Genomic DNA, 9,783 nt, shown 5'->3' with positions numbered 1-9,783 from the left:
AGAAGGTCAACTCTACATCAACCAAACCCCTGCATAAAGAGTGATTCATTATAATTACCTCTGCACACTAATAGATGAAGAATGTACCAACAGCTAAGGAATAAGAGCGCGCCTCGGAAAAGCTAGATCCACCTTCAACCTAATGGATACCTTCTTCAAGAGCCACAACCTCTCTCTTGGCATAAAAGTAAGAATTCCGCTATATTACGTCTTCTATGTCCTTTTTGCAGGATTTGGAAAACTTACTTGGATACTTAAGAACCGCAAAATTCCTTAATACTTGAGGAGCAAAGTATTCAACCAGTGCATCCTTCCTATCAGACATAAGGATGTCAAACCTGGACCCTAACCAAGGCAAACATGGATAAACTAGCCACAACAGAAAGAGCAATGGAAAGAGCAATGTTAGGTATATGACTGTCAGATAAAAAGAGGAACGACTGGGTAAGATCAAAAACAAAAGTCGAGGACATAACAACAAAAGTTGCCTAACTTAAAATGGAGCTTCGCAGGTCACACTGCTAGACAAAAGACCAACGTTGGAATGCAGCAATACAACATTGAAGACCTTACCAAAGTAAGCGACCGAGAGGAAGACCACAGATGAGGTGGGTTGATGATATTAAAAGAGTAGCTGGAAAAAATTGGAAATATAATGCTCAGGATAGAGACCGGTGGAAGGAGTTGGGAGAGGACTATGTCCAAACGTTTACGATAGAAGGCTAAGAAGAAGAAGATGTCCTATTTATTGTGATGAATCGTCGACCACGAACGAAAATCTATCTATCTATCTGATCAGCCCTAAACATCCATCCTTGGATATAGACCTCCTCTTCCTTCTTCCATGCCTCTCTATCTTTAGCAATTTGCATCCAATTTGACCCAGTGTGTTTCTTCAGGTCATCCGACCATCGCATTTATGGCCTTCCCCTTTTTCGTTTGTGGTTCCACGGTCTCCAATGTATAATCATCTTAGTCCATCTTTCATCTTTCTGCCGTAGGGTGTGTCCGGCGAACATTTAAGCTTTGCTACTTGGGTAGAGACATCTTTCACTTTTGTTCTGTTACGGATCAATTCGTTTCTTTTCCTGTCTGATAGTTTAATGTTCAGCATTTGTCTTTCCATGGATCTTTCTGTCTTTGCTATTTTTTTCATATTTTTTTTTGTAAACGACCATGTCTGACAGCCATATATTAGAACAGGGAGTATACATTGATTGAATACTCTTGTTTTTAGGTATTGCGGGTATTTTCTGTTCTTTAGAATATAAGATAGTTTTCCGAATGATGCCCAGGCCAATCTTAGTCTTCTCTTTATTTTCTTCGGTTTGATTTCCTTTATTTAATCTAGTGATTTGTCCAAATTTTTATACTCATTTACTTGTTCTGTTCTTGTTTGTGCCACTGTAATTATTAGTTCTCCTTGTTGATTGGTCATAGTTTTTATTTTACTGTAATTAATCTTCAGTCCTATCTTTGTCGATTCTCTATCTAGTTCTTTCATCATTCCTTGCAATTCTTCACTTTTTTCTGTTATTAATACAATATCATCAGCATATCGTAAGTGATTCAGACATTGCCCGTTTATATATATGCCCAAGCCATCCCAGTGTAGTTGTTTGAACACATCTTCTAGCGCTTGGTTGAATAGCTTTGGCGAGATGGTATCTCCTTGTCTTACTCCTCGGTTTATTTTAATAGGCTCCTTTTGTTTCATTAGCTTAATTGTTGTTGTTGCCTTATCATATATATTTGTAATTAAGTCGGTATATCTGTAGTCTATTTTGCTGTTTTGTAGGGAATTCTTTATTGCCCAGTGTTCCACACTATCAAATGCTTTTTCGAATTCAATAAATGCCATGTATAGCAAGATATGGTATTCGTTAGCTTTTTCGATTAATATCTTCATCGTTAAAAGGTGGTCACTTTTACTGAAGCTCTTTCTAAATCCGGCTTGTTCTCTTGTCTGGTATCCATCTAATTTAGTTGTTAATCTGTTTGTTAATATCTTGGTTAATAGTTTGTACATCACATTTAGTAAATGTTAGTTATGGGTTATGGTTAGTTATGGGTCTGTAATTCTTTAGATCCTTTTTATCTCCTTTCTTAAATAGTAACAATGTTACTGCTTCGTTCCAAATGTTGGGTATTTGTTTTGTCATTAACATTTTATTCATAAGTATGTACAAAACTTCGTTGTTTTCCCACCATTTTTTAGCATTTCTACAGTTATCTGGTCTTTTCCTGGCGATTTATTATTCTTCATCTCCTTGGGTGCTCTTTTTATCTCATTCTTACTGATTTCTGGTTGTAAGTCGGAATTTACATTTTTTATTTTTATTTGTAGTTGCTTAAGGATTTCTTGTGTTGGTTTCTGCTTTGTATTGTAGAGGTTTTTATAATGTTCTTGTGTTATCTGTATAATTTCTTCTATATTATTGGCCTCTATACCTTCTTTGTTCTTTATACTATTAATCTGTATGGTTCCAAGCTGTGGTTTTAAGCACTTCATATTTTTATTTTGTTCAAGGTTTTTTTCTATTCTTTCTTCCTGTACTCGCCTTTGACTTTCCTTGATATTCCTTCTGATAGCTTTGTTTACTTCTTTATAATCTACTGTGTTTCTCTCATCTTGTTCTATTACCGTTTTTCTTTTGCCCATGAGGTTTTTTGTTTACTGTGATATGTAGTTTTCCTTTTTTATTCTTGTTTGTGCTACCTCTTTTCCCGCCTTTGCTAATGTATCGGTTATTAGCTTATTTCATCGATATTTTTGTTTTCCAAATCTCTAGTGACCGGTATACTTTCCCTTATTTTTTGTTTATATTTCTCTTTTGCTTTCTTAAGTTTTCCGATATCAAGTTTCGATCTATTTTCCATTTTCTTTTTCGTTTCGAATTGGCTATTAATGCTGAGTTTGACTCTGACAAGTCTATGGTCACTACCTGTTGAGAAACGGTTCAGTACTGTAACATCTTCGATGATGGCCTTTTGTGTTGTAGGGATGTAATTAATCTATTTCGTTTTTAGTATTACCGTTGGGATGTGCAGAAAATTGAAAGCATTTGAGATGTGGCCATATCGGACTATACTTAAAATCCTATGGACTGACCGGGTAACAAATGAGGAGGTCCTCAGAAGAATGAAGAAATACCGAGAGGGACTGACCACCATCAAATCTCGAAAGATAGAATACTTCGGACACATTATGAGAAATTAATCCAGATATGCCCTCCATCCTGGTTAAAGAATTTCAGAACCTGGTTCAACATCCTTCACGGATAGTCAAATCAAGAAGAAGAATCTATTTTTCCCCATGTGACAGATCATTTTAGGTACAAAGTAGTAAAACATTTACCGTATCGATCAAAAACCACTGCTTAATTACTAAGTAGTTTTCAATATAAATTAATTATATAGGAAAGTAATTTTCAGCTACAAAACGGCTATCGATGTGTACAAAAAATGGAATATCCCAGAAAATTGGTAAATTATTCATGTTGGTCATTAGTTTATATTTTATGTCGTATCATAAATAGTCTAAGGGCTAGTGAACCCTCCGAGTAACGGTCTTCCTGTAAGGCTACAAATTTGTATAGTGATAATTCATAGCACACCAGGGCTAAAAACCAAGACCTGGCAGGCACCAGCCCTGCACGTATATCTACCAGGTGAATCGAAAAGTGCATAGTTTAGGAGGAAAAATAAACTTTCTCCTGTAAATTTTAAATTCAAGTATGTGTTGGAGTAAGTCATTTAGAAGAAATGTGCACAATGTCTGGCGATTCTGAACAGTATAAGACCTTGCCAGGCCAGGGAAAAGATTAGGGTATTTTCCTAAAATTATTTTTTTTTACATCGAACAAAGTTTTTTTTAGGTTTTTTGAATCATTACAAACGGAAAAGGTCTTTAGTGACTTTTCTCTTAGGTTAATAGTTTTTGACATATAAGCGATTAAAAATTTAAAATTGCGAAATCGGCCATCTTTAACCCTGAATCAGACATTTAAATGAAAATTTCAATGTTGCCAAGGTAGGTAGATATTCTTTAAACATCGATTGATGAAATCCCGAAGAGTTTTTTGCAATACAATATAGAAAACCCCTTTGTTTTTTAATTGTTAATCAAGCGGGCGCGTTACTGTAGTATAAGTGAGGACGTTTGAGTTTGCATAAATTCATTATCTCGAGAATGGGCAAATTTAAAGAGAAATCCTCAGACAGGTCGACTTTTGTTTTTAAATTAGGACTTTTTGGCATATATATAATACTACTGACGTCATCCGTCTGGGCGTGATGACATAATCGATGATTTTTTAAATGAGGGTAGGGGTTGTGTAGAGACTAATAAGTTTCGAAACCGGTAGAGGTGCTTGCTGCACTCTCTGATTGAAGTAGAATATGATGCGGCCATAGTTTCGTGTTGCGACGAAATTGAAAATGGTTATTCATTTTTGATTTACAGGTTTACTCTGATTGAAGTACGAAGGGAACCATTCTCGTTGAAACTTTACCGCGCTTACATACGTGAATTGTAAATTGTAAAATTCCCTTATCTTCTTAGCCTCAGCATCCGTTATGGATTGGAAATTTTAGAAGCCTCGGAGGTTTAACCAGATAAGTTTCCCATTGTTTTCAATCTGGTGGGATGTAGGGTAATATTTTTCGTATTATTTTTTGTGCTATTAGAATGAAAACCTAGTCCTTTGCTAGCAGTTGCCGCTAGGGCATCCCTGCCATTTCGTTCGTTGCAATCAGTAACTGCACGCCGGGGTTTGTCCTGGTTGGGTTAGAGAGAGCAGCATATGTGCCTCCTGATGAGAGACTAATAAGTTTCGAAACCGGTAGAGGTGTTTGCTGCACTCTCTGATTGAACGGTTTCGTGTTGCAACGAAATTGAAAATGGGTATTCATTTTTGATTTACATGTTTACTCTAAATGAAGTACGAAGGGAACCATTGTCGTTGAAACTTTACCGCGCTGAGCAGATGGGACGTGAATTATAAATTGTAAAATTCCCTTATCTTCTTAGTCTCAGCATCCGTTATTGGCTTGTAAATTTTAGAAGCCTCGGAGGTGTAACCAGATAATGTTCCCATTGTTTTCAATCTGGTGGGATGTAAGGTAATATTTTTAGTATTACTATTTGTGCTATTAGATTGAAAACTTAGTCTTTTTCTTTTGTGACGTTCATGATTGAGATAGTGAACTACAATTTGGGAGTAAGTAGATTATACCGTAACTAAGTAAAATCTCCAGGGACGGAAACCAGAGTTATGGATAAGGGGAGTTTTAAGGGGTCAAAGTCGCAGTTGGTATTATATTTTTTTGTGACGCAGCACAACATATGGTCCCCACGCAGCGTTCAGCCCCTGGAGATTTTACTTAATAATGTCATGGTCTACTTATTCCCAAATTTTGGTGCACTATCTCAATCAGGAACGTCGCAAAAACCCCCTTATATTTTTTATATTTACCCCTGTCTCACCCCTTTGTCGGCCACGCAGCGTTCCACCCCTGGAGATTTCACTTAATTACGTCATGACCTACCTATTCCCAAATTTTAGTGCGCTATCTCGATCATGAGCGTCACAAAAAAAATAATACAAACCGCGACTTTGACCCCTTATAACTTCCCTCGTCCCCCACTCTGGTTTCCGGCTCTAGGGATTTTACTTAGTTACATCATGTTCTACCTATTCCCAAATTTTGGTGCAATATCTCGACCATAAATTTCACAAAAAACCCCTTATAATTTTTATATTCACCCCTGCCCCCACCCCCTTGTCGGCCACGCAGCGTTCCGCCACTGGTGATTTTACTTAGTTACGTCATGACCTACTTATTCCCAAATTTTGGTGCACTATTGTAGCGATTACGCTATTAAATAAATAAATTCAACTAGAATTCCATTCAATTCAAAGCCCCTAAATAAACCCTTGTGTGACGCTAGTGGTCAGCGTAGAAATATATACAGTCGTCTACAGCGCAGGCTTGCCCACTGTCGAAAGGAAATCGAATTTCCGATGAAGATCAATGATTTAGTCAGGTACGCTCGCTCAAAAGTAAACATGCAAACGTAAAATCTTCAGAGGGACGAATTTCTGGAATAAATGAAATAAATGAATACCATCGGATAAATTACATACAATCAACTATTTCAAAAAAAAAAACAAAGTTTCAATAAATGTTCGGAGTAACCAAAGTGACAAAGCAAGTAAATATCCAATAATTTGTATATGAAGAAATGAGCAATGCTGTTATGGCGTAAGCAATGAAGTTTGCATGTTAGTTCCAGGTAAGCCTATAGATCATTTATTTTGGATAAAACGGCTCTCTGATATTGTCTTTATGTTATTTTGTGAAGAAACACAGTAAAAATCTTAGTGATATGTTTTCATATCATTTGACCTTCTTTGACCATGTTTTTTTATCTTTATGTCTTCATTTTGTTTTGTGAAGAAGCACGGTAAAAATCTTAGTGATATGCTTTCATATCATTTGACCTTCGTTGACCATGTTTTTGCAATAGAATAATATAGGAGTTTTTGTCTGTTTTTATAATTAACATAAAAGTAATTAGTACCTTCGAGAATATTCGAACCAACACGCAGCTGCAACAAATTGACAGCGTCTGTCACAAGCTGACAGGATGCCTGGGCGATGTTTATTTGTTTGGTAAAAAAAAAAAGATACAGGGTTGATCCGATGTTAAAATGTGTACTGTTGCAATTTGATTGAGACTTTGATGTTTTATTGAATGTTATCTTGTTTTGTAGAGTTCGTCCCTATATCCAGAACCAGTTTTTTTTTGTAAACACAGAAACATACCAATATCTACTACCATTACCTCTACTTGATACAGGAGCTCTTCCACACAGGGACAGCTTTACATTGGACTTTATAGTAGCCACGAGGACCTCACCCATCCTATTGGACTTGATTTGGATCAGTGATTGTAAAAGCTAAGCTAATTTTTATCTATATTATTTGCATTTCATAGTACTATTTACCTTTTGTTTACATTTACTTTTGTGAACTTCTTGTGTGCACACAATCAAGCAACTTAAGTATAGAGTTTTGAATAAATGGGGGGGTTGGTTTTTGTTTTTATTAATAATAGTAGGGTATAAAAAACATGTGTTAAAATAAACTAGATAATGGTATAAATAATAAGTAATTCAATCAGTTTTAAAATTAAATAAGGGAAGGGGTAATAATAATAATTAAATATAATATATTATAGAGAGGTTTTAAATACTATTTGAGTGAGCATCATTTGATTTGCGTAGAGTATATTACCTGACTCGTTGTTTTGTTGAAAATGTTAGAATTCTCCCAGTGTCTGTGTTAAGTGTCATACTTACACATAGCCTGGTATTTGAGTGCTCTGGACACTTGTCAGTCCAATTAGTTTCTTTAATATATTACTAACCTTAAGTTAAGACTTTAGCTATTCACACGGACTTTGACTGTTTACTAATATATAACTTTTCCTTGGCCAGTAGTAGTGGTTCTTTTAATTATAGTGGCTGTTAGGTCCTCTCTCACTGTTATACCACCCACTACTACTGTTATTTATATGTTATGTAGATGTATAATATAAGATATTTATACATAATGTTCAATCATTAATTGTTGATAAATATATTGATTGTTACTATTTTGATTTTTATTTCAGTTTCTACTATACAGTATATATGTTATAGCAATACAAGTTAAATATTGATTTGTTTTTGTATTCAGGTCAGTGTATCAAGTGTTATTTCTTCCCTGTCGTTTGTTACTTAAAAAAAAAATCTCAACCGTTTGGTTGAGTTGGCGCCCATTTCCTTCTCTCTTTATCGTCCCTCTTATCTCAATCGATCTCCAGCATTCTTATCTAGTTGCCTTCAATTTTTGTATTACCCTGTCTCATTTTTTTTTCCTCGTCTTCATCATTTCCTTATCTCATCTCTCTATTTGTATATCTCAAAGCCAATATTCAGTGTATTGAAGCTAGCCCGAACACTCACTTGAGATATAGTGTCTCTTTGCCTATTTGATTTGCTCGTCTGAGCTAAGCCATTCTTCATTTGTCTCTTAAATCTCTGCTCTTCCAGATTTTCCCCTATTTTGTCAGTTCTTCCTCTTCCAAACCTCAATACCCAGAGTTTTGGGTTACACTATCTCGATCATGACCGTCACAAAAAAAATAATAAAAACCGCGAGTTTGACCCTTATAACTACCCTCGTCCCCCTCTCTGGTTTCCGGCTGTTGGGGAAAGTCATGTACACAACTAATTCAACATATCCCCGTATAGTTCTTCCATATTACTTATCACGCACAAAATCCGCTCCTAGCTCTTAGACTATAACGAGATCTGATGACAAAATGTTCAAAAATTAACTTAAAAAACTAAATTCTCTTTTAAGTTGTTTAAACGTCTGGGATAAATATCATTGTTATCTAAATTCTTCAAAGGTGACACAGTAAAATTTTCAAAAGAAAATATTTACAGTGACCAAAGATACAGCGAGGTAAATATGAAAAATCATCAAAATTGATTTTTCGCATTTTTGCATAAAATTTGATTTTTGAACATGTTCCACCAATTCTAAATAAAAATAAACTTCATATTCGGATTCAGCGACCTCGAAAACATAAATAATGATCAAAATTTGCCATTTACCTATCAGGGTCGCTTTTTCGATTTCCAAGCCTCAAATAAGGGGGCCCACCCTATATATACCAGAGACCAAGAAACAGTCGATACAGTGGACGTCATCCCGCGAACGTGCTCCTATGAGGGCGAAGACTGTTCAATCGGCCGGAAAGGTGATGGCCACTATTTTCTAGGATTCACAAGGTATGATATATCCACTTCCTGTAAAAGGGCAAAACAATCACCGGGCTTTATTAAGCAGCACTATTGGCCAGATTCAACGCCGACTTTTAGAAAAAATAGCGCCAATTGGGGGAAAAAATACTCTTCCACCATGGTTTCACCGCGACGGAAGCCTACTTTGAAGATCTCGAAAAAGTTATTTTTCAGACGGGTTAAAGAAGTTGGATCATCGCTGGGTCAAGTATATCGAGCTAAAAGGAGACTAAGAAAGAGCTAAAAGGAGACGTTCAGAAATAAATCGTCATTTTCCAAAATTTTATAGGAAAAACATTTCCTTCCCACTTTATTCAGACTTAGGACTGACAGAATTTATAATACGGGGTGGGTCAAAGAAAAGGGTCCACCTCGATATTTGGCAGTAGTTATTAGATTTTAAGGAAATGCCGAAACAGGTCGATTTTTATTTTAAGTGGGACACATTTTTACGGTACATACATCTCTCCTTTGTCAACCCCCTCCCTTCCACGTCCCTGAACGACTACGGCTTCTAATGTGGCTTACTTCTGGATCCGGGTACAGAAACAACCGGTACAGCTGTTTCTCAGATGAATTGTGGTTCCTTCGAAAGTGTTGTATTCCATAGGTTCTATTTTATTATTGTAATGATTCAAAACAGTGCTAGTACTTCAATATGAATGTATTATGTTACTCGAAAAGCCTTATCGAATGGTATGTCGATGTTAACAACCCAGACAACCAAACGACGTTTTTATAACGTAGATAACACGTCATAAAAATGACTAATTGACGTATTTCTATGACGTAGTACTGACGTTGAAAATCACGTGTATTTGTCTCATCGAGTTGATGTCATAATTGTGACGATTTTAAAACGTAATCGTATCTACGTTTTTTCACGTCGAGATTGTGACGATTATCAAACGTCAAAAAGATG

General features: G+C 35.9%; 1 long non-coding RNA gene across 1 annotated transcript; it reads left to right on the top strand.

Annotated features, from left to right (window-relative positions):
• The first annotated feature begins 5,942 nt into the window (after positions 1-5,942).
• Positions 5,943-7,663, top strand: LOC126890404 (uncharacterized). Its single transcript, XR_007700308.1, has 2 exons — positions 5,943-6,298; positions 6,780-7,663. It is a non-coding gene; the product is annotated as an uncharacterized LOC126890404 (long non-coding RNA).
• The last annotated feature ends 2,120 nt before the right edge of the window (positions 7,664-9,783 follow it).

Source organism: Diabrotica virgifera, chromosome 8, assembly GCF_917563875.1.
Source record: "Diabrotica virgifera virgifera chromosome 8, PGI_DIABVI_V3a".
NCBI classification, from domain to species: domain Eukaryota; kingdom Metazoa; phylum Arthropoda; class Insecta; order Coleoptera; family Chrysomelidae; genus Diabrotica; species Diabrotica virgifera.
Note: the sequence above shows the minus strand (reverse complement) of the source record. Positions and strands in the feature narration are given on the sequence as shown.